Source organism: Jaculus jaculus, chromosome 7, assembly GCF_020740685.1.
Source record: "Jaculus jaculus isolate mJacJac1 chromosome 7, mJacJac1.mat.Y.cur, whole genome shotgun sequence".
Taxonomy (NCBI): domain Eukaryota; kingdom Metazoa; phylum Chordata; class Mammalia; order Rodentia; family Dipodidae; genus Jaculus; species Jaculus jaculus.
Genome location: NC_059108.1, coordinates 27,781,761 through 27,798,144, shown reverse-complemented (window position 1 = coordinate 27,798,144; position 16,384 = coordinate 27,781,761). Strand labels below are relative to the sequence as shown.

Here is a 16,384-nt window from a genome sequence, read left to right as displayed (position 1 = left end):
AAAAATAGGTTATGAAAAGAGAGTCCTCAAAGTAGAAATACAATTGGATAATTTTAAAAAATTGTTCAATATCCTTAGCCATCAGGGAAATACAAATAAAAACCCTTTGAGAGTTCATTTTCTCCTGTCAGAATGGCTATCATAAAGGGAACAAATGGCAACAAAAGGTTGTGTGAATATGGGGAAAGAGGAATATTTATTCACTCTGTGAGAATATAAACTGATCTAACCATTATTGGAATCAGTGTGGAGGTTTATCAAAAAGCTAAAAGTATAACTTCTATATAACTCAGCTACACCACTAGTGGGCATATGCCCAATGGATTCTGTCTACCACTACAGAGGTACTTGTTCATCTGGGTTCACTAATACTCTAAATCTTGAAGTATAGCCCTACTCTTTCCTTTAGTAAAAGCTATGAAACAGAATCAGCATATGTGTCCACAAACTGATAAATGAGTAACAAAATGTGGCACATACACACTATGGACTTTGATTTTCCTAAGTAATAACAATGGCTGGAAAGATGGCTCAGTAGTTGCAGGTACTTGCTTGTAAATCCTGAAGGTCCAGGTTTGATTCCTTAGTACCCATATAAAGCCGCATGCACAAAATTACGCATACATATGGAGTTTGTTTACAGTGGCAGGATGCCCTGGTACGCCTATTCTCTTTCTACTTCCCCCTCCTTCTCTCTGCTTCAAATAAATTTTTAAAGAGTAACTTTAAAAAAAATTATGAAATTTGAAAAAAAATTATGAAATTTGTAGAAACAGAAAACATAATGAGTTAGGTAACTCAGGGACAGAAAAACATGTTGCACATATTCTCCTTCATATGTAGAGCTTACCTTTAAATTTTTAGATTTGTGTATTTGAGGTAAAGTGGTAGTCTATACAGCCCAGAAACCATTAGTTGGGGTAACATGAAAAAGAGGGCATATAGTAAAACACATGTCATATAAGAGTGGAGAGTGTGAGGAGTGGAAAGGTTTAAGTAGGAATGGGAGAGAGAAAGGGATGAGGAGGAGTGTTAACCAAAACTAAGGGTAAATGAAAAACCCATATGGAAACCTATTGTTTTATAAGATAATTTAAAATGTAATTTAAAGATATGGTTTGAAGGGAGGTACCCTGCATGGGTGGATCATGCTGCTCTTAGAAGCCATTGGTTATTCAACAATAATCCAAGGGCCAAGTATTCAATTCCTCTCTATTACTTGTTGATCAAGGAGGTTCCTGAGGCCTCCAACACAATATAGGGTAGTGCCAATGTTCTAGATGCTAAGACACTATTGCTGAAGATCTGGTTAGAACACTGTTATAGACACACAGGGTATGGTGGTTTGATTCAGGTGTCCCCCATAAACTTAGATGTCCTGGATGTTAGATTCCCCAGCTGACAACAATTGGAAATTAAAGCCTCCTAGAGATGGTGTATTGTTGGGGGCAGGCTTATGGATGTTATAGCCAGTTTCCTCATGCTAGTGTTTGGCATACTGTCCTGTTGTTATTGTCCACTTTATGTTGGCCAGGGGTGATGTCCATCCTTTCTCTGCTCATGCCATTGTTTCCCCCTGCCATCACGGAGCCTCCCCTCAAGGCTGTAAGCCAAAATAAACCTTTTTCCCACAAGCTTCTCTTGGTCAGGTGATTTCTACCAGCAATGTGAACCTGACTGCAACAGTAAAGTGGAACCATGGAGTGGGATTGCTGCTAGACACCTGACTGTGTGGCTTCGGCCTTTTGGACCTGATTTTCAAGAGGAATGTGGAAGGATTTGAAACCATGGCCTAAAAGATGCCTTGCAGTGCTGTAAGTACAGCTTGATGGACTCTTCTGGTCAGAGCTGTAAGACCTGAATGCAGTAAAAACTATGTACTGTGAGGTTTGGCTTATGACAATGAGAAAGAGCTTTGCCTGGACTGGGCTAGCAGTTTGTGTGAGACGCTTGTTCCTATGTATGTGTCCTAGGTAGCTGTGCAGGGTTGCTTTGCATAGAAATGAACTGGAGTGAGCAGAGGGATATGGCACAGGAAGAAAAATCTTTGGGTGAACTGCTGCCCATTCAGCAGCAATTGAGAGGCTACAACCTTTGATATTGGGTACCTGTACTGGGCAACAGGAAGACTGTAGACTCTTGAAGGGGCTGAGTGCTTAAGAAGTGTCCTGTTCTTCAAAGTCTGCTTTATTCCCCCCTGGATTAACAAATTGGCTCCCTACCTAGTATTGTGGAGTATAATAAATGCAGGAGAGAAAGGGTCATTGCATTTGCAACACAGTCTTATGTTTTGGGAATGGCCATGGGCAGTGTGAAGCAGGTTGCTGGATGCCTGCGTGGAGACCTGACAGAGACATGAGGATGAACCGTGGATTGCAGTGGAGACCCAGGGGCGATGCTGGGACCAGGAGATGGCTGCTAAGGAAAGCTGCCAGCATGGATGAAGCTTTCCAGGACTGTGAGTAGCCCAGCTGGAGGCGTGGAATTGGAATGCCAGGGACTTGTTGGTTAGGATTATCGGATTTAGAGACTTGCCACTGGCTAGAGTTATTGGACTTGGAGCTACAGAGTTTGGTGTTTGCCCTGTTTTAAATTTTGTATTGGTTAAATATTTCTTTACTATGCTCAATGCCATCTTTTGCAGTGCAAATGTTTATTCTGTGCCATTGCAGGTTTTGGAGGGATTTTTTGGTATTATGGCTCACTTAAAAGATCTTGGACTATGAGGATTATGAACATCATTGAGATTGATAAACACTATGGGGACTTTTAAAGTTGGACTGAATACATTGTATTTTACATCATGTATGGATATCAGTTTATGGGGTCCAGGGGCAGAATGTGGTGGTTTGATTCAGGTGTCCCCCATAAACTTAGGTGTTCCAAATGTTAGGTTCCCCAGCTGATGGCAACTAGAAATTAAAGCCTCCTGGAGGTGGTGTATTGTTGGGGGCAGGCTTATGGATGTTATAGCCAGTCTCCCCGTGCCAGTGTTTGGCACATTCTCCTGTTGCTATTTCCACCTTACGTTGGCCAGGGGGTGATGTCCACCCTTTCTCTGCTCATGCCATCATTTTTCCCTGCCATTTTGGAGCTTCCCCTCGAGCCTATAAGCCAAAATAAAGCTCTTTTCCCCACAAGCTTCTCTTGATCAGGTGATTTCTACCAGCAATGCGAACCTGACTGCAACACAAGTCGAAATCATTACAACTGAGCTGGAACTGGTGACTAGCTTTTACAGTGCTAGAGGTACCATGCAGATTCCTAGAGAAGAAAAACAATCATAGGTCCTTCCCAACGGTAAACTTTACCTACTCCAATACCAACCTTGACAGGCAATATGTGCCTACTGATGCAATAGGGGCATGACTGTTATGGGGAGGGGAAAACCTAAACACTCTCTGATTGGATTTGAACACACTATTCGAAAGGGAATTCATGTTTGGTAAAAAGCTCATCTCTGGCCAAAATCCCATGGCTGAGAGGCTCATCGGCCCTAGAGGGGAAGCTACTACTAGTATTTCTGAATAGACATGCTATCAGAATACCTTCTAAGCAGGCTGGAGACATGGCTTAATACTTAAGGCACTTACTGTAAAAGCCAAAGGACCCAGGTTCAATTCCCCAGAACCCACGTAAAGCCAGGTACACAAGATGGTGCAAGCATCTGGAGTTCATTTGCAGTGGCTAGAGGCCCTGGCACACCCATTCTCATTTCCTCTCTCCCTCTCTTTCTCAAATAAATAAATAAAGCACCTAAAATATATATCTTCTGAGCATTCTTATTTTTGATAGATCAGTGCTGCTCTCAGCCTTGGGAGAAAAAAAAAAAGACTTCTTTAGTGGTCAGTGGATAAGGCAGAGACTCATAACTAGCTAAAGCGCTCAGAATAAGTGACTCTATAGCGTTCACCCATAAATGTGTGACATATATGTCACCCTACTTCAAGCCTTGGGGAACATAATACAAGAGGAGGTGGAAAGAGATGTAAGAGCTGGAAGAAGGAGATCAGCACTTTGGAAAGCTGCTTCCAAGACATGACATGACAGTTGTACTCATGAAGTCACTGTACCTGGGATTACCTTCACAGCCTTGCACAAGATTGGGCTCATCAGCATTCCATTATGGATAGGGGAAGGGCCCACGACTCCCCACCTCTGCCCAACTATTGACAATCAATGGCTTCTTGGAGATGAGGAATCAGTATTTTCAGTTGTGAAGTCACTGGTAAGTTGTCCATGAGAATAAATATCCTCCCACTCATGCAGGCAACCCTGAACCCAGTTGGTTCCAAAAGCAGACATGAAGTGGAGGAGTAGCTGGGAAAAAGAAAGGGTTTATCATAAGTGGGAGGAGATTAAAGAGGGTAATTGAGGTGAACATGATCAAAGTACAATGTATGGAAATGTATGAAATTGTTATATGTGTCGTGTGTGTGTGTGTGTGTTTGTATTTGAATCTGTTTGTTGAATCCAGAAATGCAGAACCTATGATACAGAGAGCCAACAGAATTTCCATTTGCACAGAGGATACTTTTAAGTTAATTCTTTGAGCACTGTACCTATATCTTGGGTGTATCCATGTATATATTCCTGTACCTCCCACATCTGAAAATGGTTCTATAATTTGAGTATACATCACAATAGTCTTAAGGGCTTCTTATAATGAGGATGACTGGGCCTCTCAGCAGGAGTGACAAAGACCTTGAAATTCACATTTCTTTCAGTTTCTCAAGGAAGCCAATACCTGGGCCTGGTGACGTACTTTGAGAAAGTATGTGCCCTCATTCATGCAAGGCCAGGGGGTTAGAAACAATGTGAGACAAAGACTCATCCACAAAGCCGTCATTCCACACTCACTCACTCAACAGTATTTGTATTCCCTAGAATTATTTCTTTAATAGCCTTTCTAAATTCTTCAGTTTTTACATTCCCCATCCATGACAAACACAACTTCTCACTTTTTTTTATTAGTTATGTATATAGTGTGTATACAGCCATGATTGTATCATTGTTAGACTTCTCCCTGTCATCCCCCTCCCCTGCAGATTGTGGGTGTTGCATTGTGGGCATGGCCTTCAGTTATGGGGGAGAGGCAATGTCTCTGTTCATAATGACCCAACTTATGGCTTTAACAATCTTTCTTCCCCGTCTTCTGTGAATTTCCTTGAGCCATGTTGGGATCATTTTAGTTCTATTTCAGTGACAGGAGGTCTTGGGAGTCTCTACATCTCTTGATATGTGATTTAGTAGGAATTGAGCGTTTCCCATGTCTGTGTCCTTTACCCTTGTGCTGGTACCAGGTTCAGCAAAAAAGCATCTCTTTCTCAGTACCCCACTAACTCTATGGTTTCAGCTGGTGCCCAGGTGGAATGCAATGGACTGATTCTCTCCACAGCTTCTGCGCCCATCTAAAAAAGAGAAGCAAATTCTCCAACAGAGAGTTAGGTCAGTGCAAGATATAGGAATACTCAATATTGTTTTAGAGAGAATTTAATAGGTGTAGGCCCTCTTGTAGCCCACTATTGCTGGGAGCTTGATATTAGAGAGCAAGCTCATTTTTGGATATGGTTCTGAGTTGTTTCCCCATCCCAGTTATGGGTTCCATTCCACTGAGCAGATTCGTTAGCCACATCAGGAGCAGTTGGTTTCCCACCATGACTGTGTGCCACTATTGAACTTGTGTGAGCATCACACCAGGTTGATTGCTGTTGAGTAGCTTAGACCACAACTTGCTTAGACAGATGTTGGTCATTTTCCCCCAGTTGCTATGTAATACCTTCTGGCACTAGACAGGCTAAATGTCTGGGGATTAACTTTCTTCTAGTTTCTAGCCAGGTCACTTCATATCCCTTCCTATGCAGTAGGGTCTTAACACTAACCTTTGGTGGGTCATCAAGTAACTTTTCAAACTGTTCTTCATCTTCCTGTCCCAGGAAAGGGTCAAAAAGAAATATCTCCAGAGAGACAGGCAGTAAGTTCCTGGTCACTTCATATTTTGAAGGGGATTAATTTCAAGTCCATTTTAGATTCAAGTATAAACACACAGGCCATAGGATAGAAAATGTAAAGTTGCATCAAGATAAAGGGAAAGCAGATAATCTAGGGAGTAGAATTAGAGCACTTCCCATAGGATAAGGGATATGAGTGTACTGATCACTTTTCAAACTCTGTCATCACTAATGTCTATGGGATTTTGTTTGTTTTGTTTTATTTACAATGTGGCATGGGTATCTAACCAGAGCGCCACACATGCTACACAATGACTCTGCTGCTGTACTATAGCCCCCACTCCATCACCAGTAGTGATGATAAGTTAGTATCAAGCCCTCATGTGTAGGATAAATTAACTAAATAATTATTTTCTTATCTGATACAGCATCAAATCATAGCTGGTTATTTTTCTTCTTTTAGAAGAAAAAAAAAAAACAAATAAAGACCAAATAGTGTACTGAAAGAAAGTCAAAATGAGGAGCGAAACCTTGTGTTATCTTTCCACTGAGGAGAAAGGACAGGAAATTGCATTCTATTGCACAGAATTCTGTTTTACTGCTGAATATGGAACAATCTACTGGTCTAATTATGTATGATTTATGATCAATTCTACCAAAATCACAGTGAAGAAGTTCATTGGGAATTACAATATTCAGACTTCTGACAGCTGGAAGGTACTTTTTTTTTTACTGAAAAAAAAAAAACAACCCTTATTACATTGTTTGAAAATGAGAGTATGAAAGCTGATTACAGAAAAGGGTTGAAGAAATATACACTAACTTATCCATACTGCCAGGTACCAGCTGATAACTATGAATAACTTGAAATCACAGACACATGAACATGAAAGATGAGAACTCCAATGCCTTCTTGAGGGCTCTTTTCTCTGAGATGTTCATGACTAAGGTGATGTTGTCATGTCTGGCCTTAACCTTGGTTGGGTACCAAACACAAGCATCCTAATTTAGGCGGCATTAATTACATAAGTAGCTTGAAGCATGGTCTTTGGCTTCAGCCATTTGTTTTTCCGGAAGTAAATACTCTTGTTCTGGAACATGTGTCTTGTCACAAGTATGGCTTTCCAGTGAAATTCTCACTTGATAGTAAGACTTCATGCTAGCAACCTGTCATATCTTCTGTACATCATTCTTTGTGTCTCTCCAACACAAGCATCTTTCTCAGCTTCTCTCTGTGCTCAAAAGGCATGCTCCACATGATAGAAAATTAGAATTTTGGGATCTGAGAAGGTAGCTCGTAAAGTCCTTGCCTTGCAAGCATGAGGACCTGAGCTCAACACCCAGGACAAAAATCCAGGTGTGGTGGTTTAAGCTTATAGTCTTAGTCCTGGGGAGGTGACGACAGGATCCCTAGGACTTGCTGGGCAGCCAGACTGGCACTAGTCCCCCAAAAAGGTATTTGCATTGTTTTCACTTATTCCCTGCCTTCCACAATATGTCTGTCATTGTATTTAGTTAATATGTCTAACATAGTGCTTTGATAGATAGGCAATCAATGCATAATGACATTTTTATGACAGACAGTCTGTACCATGACGGACTCAGAAGATTATAATGCAGCCAAACTCCTTTGTTCTAGTGAATCTTAGCACAGTACATGTGGTGGGGATTCTGTAATATCCCTGCTGAGCACACTGCCAGTCATACAGTTACACCCAGATACACACCCAGGACACACCCAATACCCAGTCACGAAAACAAATGACTACGGCATGTGTTTCTGTGACTTACTATGTTATCTCTTATTGTTATTTTAGAGCGTAATCCTTCTAGTTATAACAGGTGTTTCCTAGGAGCCAGTATGCCATATCATTCCAGCAAGAGATTTATACATCTGTTGTTCAGGACTCTTGGCTGCATCATGAGGCCACATCAAATGATTGACAGCTATCATTGTGGTTGATGTAAGTGCTCTGTAGGATGCTTACACCATGGCAAGTCACCTAATGATTACTTCCTCAGAATAAATCTCAGGTTCAGGTTCCTATGATATGACTACTGTAATCAAGCAAATTAACATCCCTGTCTTCTCACATAGTTACTTGTGAGTATATGCCAGCATTTCCATGTGGTAAGAGTACCCAGTCTGCTCTCTTCACAAGTTTGAAATAAACAACACTGTGCTATTATTGAAAGCCAAAGCAAAATTTAAAGACCCTGGAAGCATTTGTTCTGCATAGAAAGACCTTACAAACTCCAAACATGTGCACCCCCTTGTGCATCTGGCTAACGTGGGTCCTGGGGAATCGAACCTGGGTCCTTTGGCTTTGCAGGCAAATGCTTTAACCACTAAGCCATCCCTCCAGCCCCAAATTTTCACTTTTGAATGAGAAATTTGCAACTAATGATGGCCCTAACTAAAACCAATGTCTCCTTGCAGCACATTTGGTTTTACCAATGTACACCAGAAAGCCATCTGTTTATTGCTTTCAATTTGTTCTCAACAGTAATCTGCCTGTCTGCTAAAACCAGTCACCAAAATCATTTCTACATATTATTTAGCCAGGAGATGATCTGGTTAAAGTAGACAGCCTATGTGTAAAATGTAATAGAAACATGGGTGAGAGGTCTTAATTTTCCTGAGGAGGGTTAGCCTACAGAAGATAGGGCATAAGCCACATACCAAGTTTTCCAATGAGTAGAATCAATGTATTATTGGCACTTTACATTCTTTTCAGATTCTACAAATTTAGAAATATCATGAATATACTAGATGATGGTATAATGGTTCAGAAATTTCTTGAGTTTTACATCACTTCAAGATTTCCATATTGAAGGATTTGAAGTAAATGCTGGAATCATTTTTTTTTTAATTTGTTAAGTATGGGCTGGGAAATAGCTTAGTGGTCATAAAGCATTTGCCTGCTAAGCCTAAGGACCCTGGTTCCATTCCCCAGGACCCATGTAAGCCAGATGCATATAGTGGCACATGCGTCTGGAGTATGTTTGTAGTGGCTAGAGACCCTGACATTCCCAGTCTCTCTTTTTTTCTATCTGCCTCTCTCTCTCTCTCTCTCTCTCACACACACACACACACACACATAAATACAATACAATACAATACAATACAATACAATACAGTACAGTACAGTACAGTACAATACAATACAATACAATACAATACAATACAATACAATACAATACAATACAATAAAAAGTATAGCAAAAGAGGGTAACAGCATGGTATTAGAAGTAGTCATAGTGTTAAACTGACAATGATTATGTTAACAATGTCCTTCCTAAACCAAATCAGCCCAAGAAAAGGTCCCATGATATACACAGTCACTTGGCACCCATGGCCACAAATGCTTACTAAGTAAATTGGAGCTATACTTAAAGAGGAAAATAAAACGTTAGCCATGACAAAATTAGTGCATGGCAAAATGAATTTATGAATACATGAGTAATAACTTCTGGTGAGATTTGAATAAGGGAAGTCTTTAGGTAATCGGTTCCTTGACTGACAGATGGGAAAGAACATTTAATAGGATTCAGAACCTCAAGGGTGTTCAGTCTTAGATAAGAAGATATCAAGTAGGGAACAGTTGCTTTGTAGAATCCGGATTCAAGAAGGAGGAGGTGGTATCCTAAGCTCCCAGAGATGCTCTTACAGCAAGAAGTTTCTGGGCTTTATCTCTGAAACACTTCCAAAAAAAAAAAAAAAAAATGTGGAACTTGTATTCCAAGCCCCTGAAAACTATCAGTTTCCTTAGATGACTTCAAAAATTTGCATAAGTGTGCATTCAGAAGTTTTATTACAATTCATGTTTCTGAGTTCAAAAATATCAGCTCTTTGAGGGAAAAATTTGCTCCAAATTATTAACAACAGTGTTACCAAGACCCCAGCCACCATTTATGGAATGCTTTTCACAGTGGTGAGGGTGCTTTGGTGAATGTAGATTTTCCACTGACTAGTTCTACTGTTCATAATTACCTCTGAACCAAGGCATTTATCAACCTCCTTTAGAGATGAAGACAGGCAGCAGAGAAGAGATGCAACCGGCCAAGACATCCTTTCTTATGTTTACTTTGATTTCTGCAGGAATCAGATTAAATATTTGTTTAAAATACTATAAATGTCACAACTTTGTAAAAGGCAAAAGAGATATTTTATAATAAAAAAGGAGTCAGTGGAAATGTAAGTTCAATAATTAATCTAAAGCATTATCTTATGATTTGTATACTTTTATTTACAAACAACATTGACTATCCAAGACATTTAGTCAGTTTTTCTACTAGCAATGTTTGTTTTATGATTTCAGCTTATTACTCTCTTTTGTATCCCTTATTTCTTATTTCAACTTACTTATTTTTCTCCCATACTGTTGATTTGCATGTGGGATTTTTTTTTTTTTTGCATAATGTTTGGTTTTGGCTTTGGCTTTGGCTTTTTGAGACAAGGTCTTCCTATTTAGTTCACTTCAGACCTCTGATCCTCCTGACTCAGCCTCCTAAATTCCACAGGCATGTGCCACTATGCCCATCTCAAGTTCTTTATTTTTAAGCAAAACTCAGAGCTGGAGTAAAGATGCAAGTGGAAGGTCTTTTGTGACTTTGCTAATTTTTAAAAACCTTTTAATCAAATTTTTATTGTTGCTGCTGCTGCTCTGAGGTAGGGTCTCACTCTAGCTCAGGCTGACCTAGAATTTACTATGTAGTCTCAGGCTGGACTTGAACTCATAGCAATCCTCTTACCTCTGTCTCCATAGTGCTAGGATTAAAGGCATGTGCCACCATACCTAACTAAATCAAATTTTACTAAAATTTTGTGTGCCACTTTGAAATTATGTCTTAGACATAAAAAAAACCTCCAATTTTTTACATTTTTCAGAAATATTTGAGAATCTTAACAATTCTTTTCAATCTTCCCATATACCATCCACAAACCCTATGGAAACAGAGATGACAAGTAATTTCTGCCTTGGTGGGCAAAATTTACACTTTCTTTTCTCATCTTGTTCCATAAAAAGTAGAGCTACTATGTAATTTTGTTGTAGTAAATGTCATTCTTGAAATTTTGGGACTAGAAAAGTTTGCAAAACCTACTAATTATCAGGTATTCATGTCATTATCCTAATGCAGTTGACATCCTGAGCTCCTACAATACAATACAATGAACATCAATCACCACAAATACATGTAGAAACTTAAAGACAAGTGTGGAGCGCAGAACAGAGATCAAAGACTAGAAGACACAGACTAGCCCAAACAGAAGTCAGTGGACACAGACGCATATGCTTTGGCAGAGGTGTTCACACACCACGCTCTGCTCTGTAACGCTTATTTTCCTCTACTCCCACGTTCCAAGGCCTTTCCTTTCAAGCCTACGAGAGTCGCATCTTTTCTTTGATCTTTATGACATTCTATACAGGATTTTCCATTGTTTTCTCTGTTAATGGCAATTTAAATTGTGCCATCTGTTGCTCAGTGCTGCAGTAAATTCAATTTCGTTTTGTATAATTGCTCTATTTATTTACATATCTTTTCAATCCTGAAAGACTTTCTGTAGAATAAACTCTAATAAGAGATATTGCTGGTTTGAAAAACGTTCATGGATTCTCTCTCTAGCCAGAGGTATAAGTGTACATTCCTCATACTGCTGTCAGGCAAGTGTATTTTTTCTAATATCCTCCTTACAGAAAGACATTTAGTTTTAATGTTCATTTTTGTTATTGTAGATAATATATCCCTTTGCACTAGAATTGCCGTGTAAAACTCTCTTCTAATGTTTTCATTTTTTTAATTTTTTAAATTTAAATTTAATTTTTAAATTTTTAATTTTTCAAGTTTTGTTTTCAGAGCCTTTTATATGTCATTCCTGAAATATGCTATAATATATGTTACAGAGAATGTTTTAGTCTTTCATCTTTTCACACGAAATATATTTTTATTATCAAAAAAACCTTTCATTAGTTTATTTTCTAATTTTTCCTTTTGGACATTGGTTCAAGGCCTAGGAAAGCTTCCTATGTGAGATTATATGAGTTTTATTTTTTTACATTTCCTTTCAAAGAGATATCACTGAGCTGGCTCTTTATTCGAAATTAATTCTAACATTTGGTGATAAGTGTGGGTATCATGTCATTTTGTTTGAAATGGATGTTCAGATTTTACCTTCGTTAACACCATCCAAAACTTCTTACTCACTGTGGATATTCTCACTGTTCTGATTTGATAATAACCTGCACAGGAAAACATTTGCTTCATTAACACAAGGCATGTGTCCCCAGACAAAGTTCTTTCCGTAGGTCTAATTTTATAATTGCTGGTGATAGACATGGTCTGATTGCTTATAGGATCACTTTTTGTGATCTTTTGATGGCTAAGATTCCAGGTTATTTTTTACTGACCCTGAGAAAAGTGACAGTGCAGCTACTATAATTGGCAGATGATGGGTACTAATCTGTTCTCTTGTCTGAAGAATGAGAAGACACTGCAAGGATATGTGATTGTCATTTGCCATTAAATGAAATTTTAAACTATTGCTTTTATTTTCTAGGAGAAAAGTTTCTTAATCATTCATCAGGTTCCCCAGAAGCAGCCAATCGTGAAATGATAATGGTGTGGGTGACTTATTAAGATGCAGTGTCAGGAGTCATGAGTAAAGCTTCTACAAACATTCTCAAACCTGGAAAAGTTTGGCTTATTTCTTCTCATATTTTCTTTTGCTTTTACCATGTTTCTCTCATTTCTGGACTACGTTTTTACTAAGCTACTTAATATAGTCTTTACTATTTTTTTTTTCTTTAATACAGAGCCGTGCTCTAGCCCAAGGTGACCTAGAACTCATTCAGTATCTATGGCTGTCCTTGAACTTAAGGTGACCCTCCTATCTCAGCCTCTAGAATACTGGGATTAACGTTGTGTGCCATCATGCCCAGCGCGACATAGTCTTTCAGTTCACGTTGACCAGTGGTTTTCTCTGTCAAACATGAAATGGTTCCTATCACCTTGTGTTACAAGCTCATTGATTTTACTTTCATAGCGCCCACGCTGCTCTTAATATTTTTAAACTTGACATATATTTTATATCTCCAAAAGTTTGATGTTTCATCTTTCACATTTTTTTAGAGAGAGCAAGAGTGAGAGTGAAAGAGAGAGGGAGAGAGAGGGAGAGGGAATTGATGCACCAGGGCCTCATTCACTGCAGTCAAGTCCAGATGCTTGTGCCACCTAGTGCTCTTGTGTGACCTTGTGCTTGCATCATCTTTGTGTGTCTGGCTTACGTGAGATCTGCAGAGAGATTGAACATGGGTCCATAGGCTTCACAGGCAAGTGCCTTAAATGCTGACCCATCTCTCCAGGCCCATCTTTTACATTTTTGATCATCATGTCGATATTTCCTTTACATTTTTGATTATGTGTAATATATATAAATATATATATTCATTGTTTTATTACCATTTCCTAACAACTGCATCATCTATGTTCATTATGGGCCAGTTTAGGCTAATTATTTTTTCCTTTGGGGTATGAACCACACTTTCCTACATTTTTAATTGCATGATACCTCTTAATTCGATAATGGAGAGCAGAATTTCGCAGCGAGTGCTGTGTTGGGGTACAGCTTACTTAGGCTTATTTCCGTCCTCATTCATGCTATCAAGATGAATTTGGATCCATTTCAAAAATTAAGTAAGTAAAACACAGTGTGAAATAATTCTGTCCTACTGATAAAGAATTGTGAATTTTTAAACAGTGTATAATTTTATAATAAAAACAGAATACATGCATGAGCAGACAGCTGCTTAGGAAAGGTTAAAATTCTGACCCAACAACATAATGTAGTCATCCTAGCACGCTAAGCTCCCTGACCTAGAGAGTCTCAAATCCTGAGCAATTTCACACATCAAAGGAAGTTAGTTATTTCTTCTCTGTATCTAGAAGACACAGTCTACTCCTTCAGAGGAAATCAGGTTCAGCTTGGTTCCTGTGAAGTCACATGAGAATAAGCCATCTGGTTATAAAAATTATAGATATTTTTAAAGAACTTCCATTTCAAAGTTTTAATGGCACATCTACAACATAGGATTTCCACACTGTTAATGCTGTTCTTATATACACATAATTCTAGAGGACAAACCTTGGGCTTTGTTCATGGGAGGCAAGTGTTTTTCTTCCACTTGCCTACATGTTGCACCCACAAATTTAATTCATTATTACAGGGATAAAAATAGTAGTTTTACGTCTGAACTTTAAGTTTGTTTTAAACCTGTTAGAGCTAAACAGAAACATTTTTGTAATATATATTTTGCATATCCAAATTTTTCTTATTCTTTCATTAAGGAATCATACTTGAAGAACTTTTAAATAATTTACTTTCCTCCTATAATAGTTCCCCAAACCACATATTTTACTTTACAAGAGTGCATTTCCTTTATTAAAGTGAATATCACAGTGAGAATTGTGTCAACATAGGACAGCAGTAGTTTCTTTTTTAAAAAAATAAAAAGGTTTTATTTTTATTTACTTGAGAGAATATGGGCGAGCCAGGCCACATGTATTGCTTCGTGCATCAGGGACATGTGCCACTTTGGCTTTATGTGGGTACTAGAGAATTGAACCAGCAAAGGCGTAAGCAAGTACCTTTAACCACTATGCCATCTCCCAGACCAAGTTTATATTTTTTTCTGTTTGTTTTTGTTTTTGTTTTTCAAGGTAGTGTCTCACTGTAGCTCAGGCTGACCTGGAATTCACTCTGTAGTCTCAGGCTGGCCTCGAACTCATGGTGATCCTCCTACCTCTGCATCCCAAGTGCTGGGATTAAAGGCGTGCGCCACCACGCCCAGCTCAAATTTCTATTTTTAATATTACAGGTTTGCTTGTATTTCCATAAATCTTAGTCAATATTGCCTCTAAATCCTCAAAACATAACTAGCAATTAAAAATTAGATATTTCACATAAATTAGGGTAAAATATACATTCATATTATATTCATGTGTACTAAAACACTTCTGTACTGATAGACTTATGCATAATGTTATTACATTTTGATTATGCAAAATAACATTTAACTTACTCCTAGATTAGAAATAGAAAACATATTGTGCACGACCTCCAGGATTCTGTAAAAACATTTATTTGTAATGAGCACAATGGGGTTGATAACGATGGCCTATTTTCATGGTAGCCTTCTGGGCATGGAGCTCACATAAGCTGTTCTGATTCTAGCCAGAAAGAACAACTGGTAATGGTTGAACATCTGTTGTAAACAGAGACAGATACAATTATGATGCAATGCCCGCTTTCTATCCTCCTGGGATCAGTTTTAATAGCTGTACAGTGTTGAAGGCAAGGTGGACTGTGAAACAGCTCTTCAGTGCCCAGCCTGTCTTCTTTTGTCAGGTGCTCAGTTGTATGAGACTGGAAGCCAACACCACTCTGCCAGCTACATCTTCCAGTTGTGGGTGGATATATAGTGTTCTCCATGTGATCATGATTTGAATTCTTGGTTTCTAGATAGTGGCATTATGTTGTAGGGTTCTGGCAACTTAAGATGTGAGATTGACTACAGAAAGGAAGTAGTAATTTGGATCAGGTCTTTGGGCATTCTCTCTCTCTCTCTCTCTCTCTCTCTCTCTCTCTCTCTCTCTCTCTCTCTCCCTCCCTCCCTCCCTCCCTCCCTCTCTCTCTCTCTCTCTCTCTCCCACCCCATCTTGCCCACAAAGTGAATAAACTGGCTCTGCCATGTGCTTACACAACTGTGCTCTTCTGCCCAAACTCATGAAGCCAAATAACCATGGACTGAACCACCTGAATCCAAGAGCCACATGGATATCTTCTTGAAGTTGTTGCTGCCAAATATTTTGTCATAGCAGTGCAAAAATATAACTAATACTCGGGCTGGAGAGATAGCTTAGTGGTTAAAATGCTTGCCTGCCTACTAACAACACAGGTTTGGTTCCTCAGTACCCATGTGAAGCCTGATGCACAAAATGGTGCATGCATCTGCAGTTCGTTTTCAATGGCTAGAAGCCCTGGAGGGCCCATGCCCATCCTCTCTCTCTCTCTCTCTCTCTCTTCCCCATTTATCTGTGGAAATAAATAACTAAAATATTTTTTTAAAAAATAAGTAATACTCTTTTCTACTTATGGATTTACACTTCTACAGACACTACTTTTTCAACCCATAAATGTCAGCAAACATATTGTCATATTCCATACTCATCTCTATGAAATCTCACTATTTTCATTCTTGGCACATTTCACCAGTATTCCTGCTAACTGCTTTTTTTTTCTTTACGTATCACTTTTTAGAAAGCATTAATTTGGTTGAGGTCTCCAAGTTTCTCCCATGTCAGTCTCCACAGAAGATGCTAATACTATTTCCACAACTTCTACAGAAATTTACCTCCCCCACAGCTTGTGGTAA

The 16,384-nt window shown here is 38.9% G+C and overlaps 1 non-coding gene across 1 annotated transcript; it reads left to right on the top strand.

The window, feature by feature from the left end:
- Positions 1–12,157: 12,157 nt before the first annotated feature.
- Positions 12,158–12,288, top strand: LOC123462582. Its single transcript, XR_006638380.1, has one exon. It is a non-coding gene; the product is annotated as a small nucleolar RNA SNORA72 (small nucleolar RNA).
- The last annotated feature ends 4,096 nt before the right edge of the window (positions 12,289–16,384 follow it).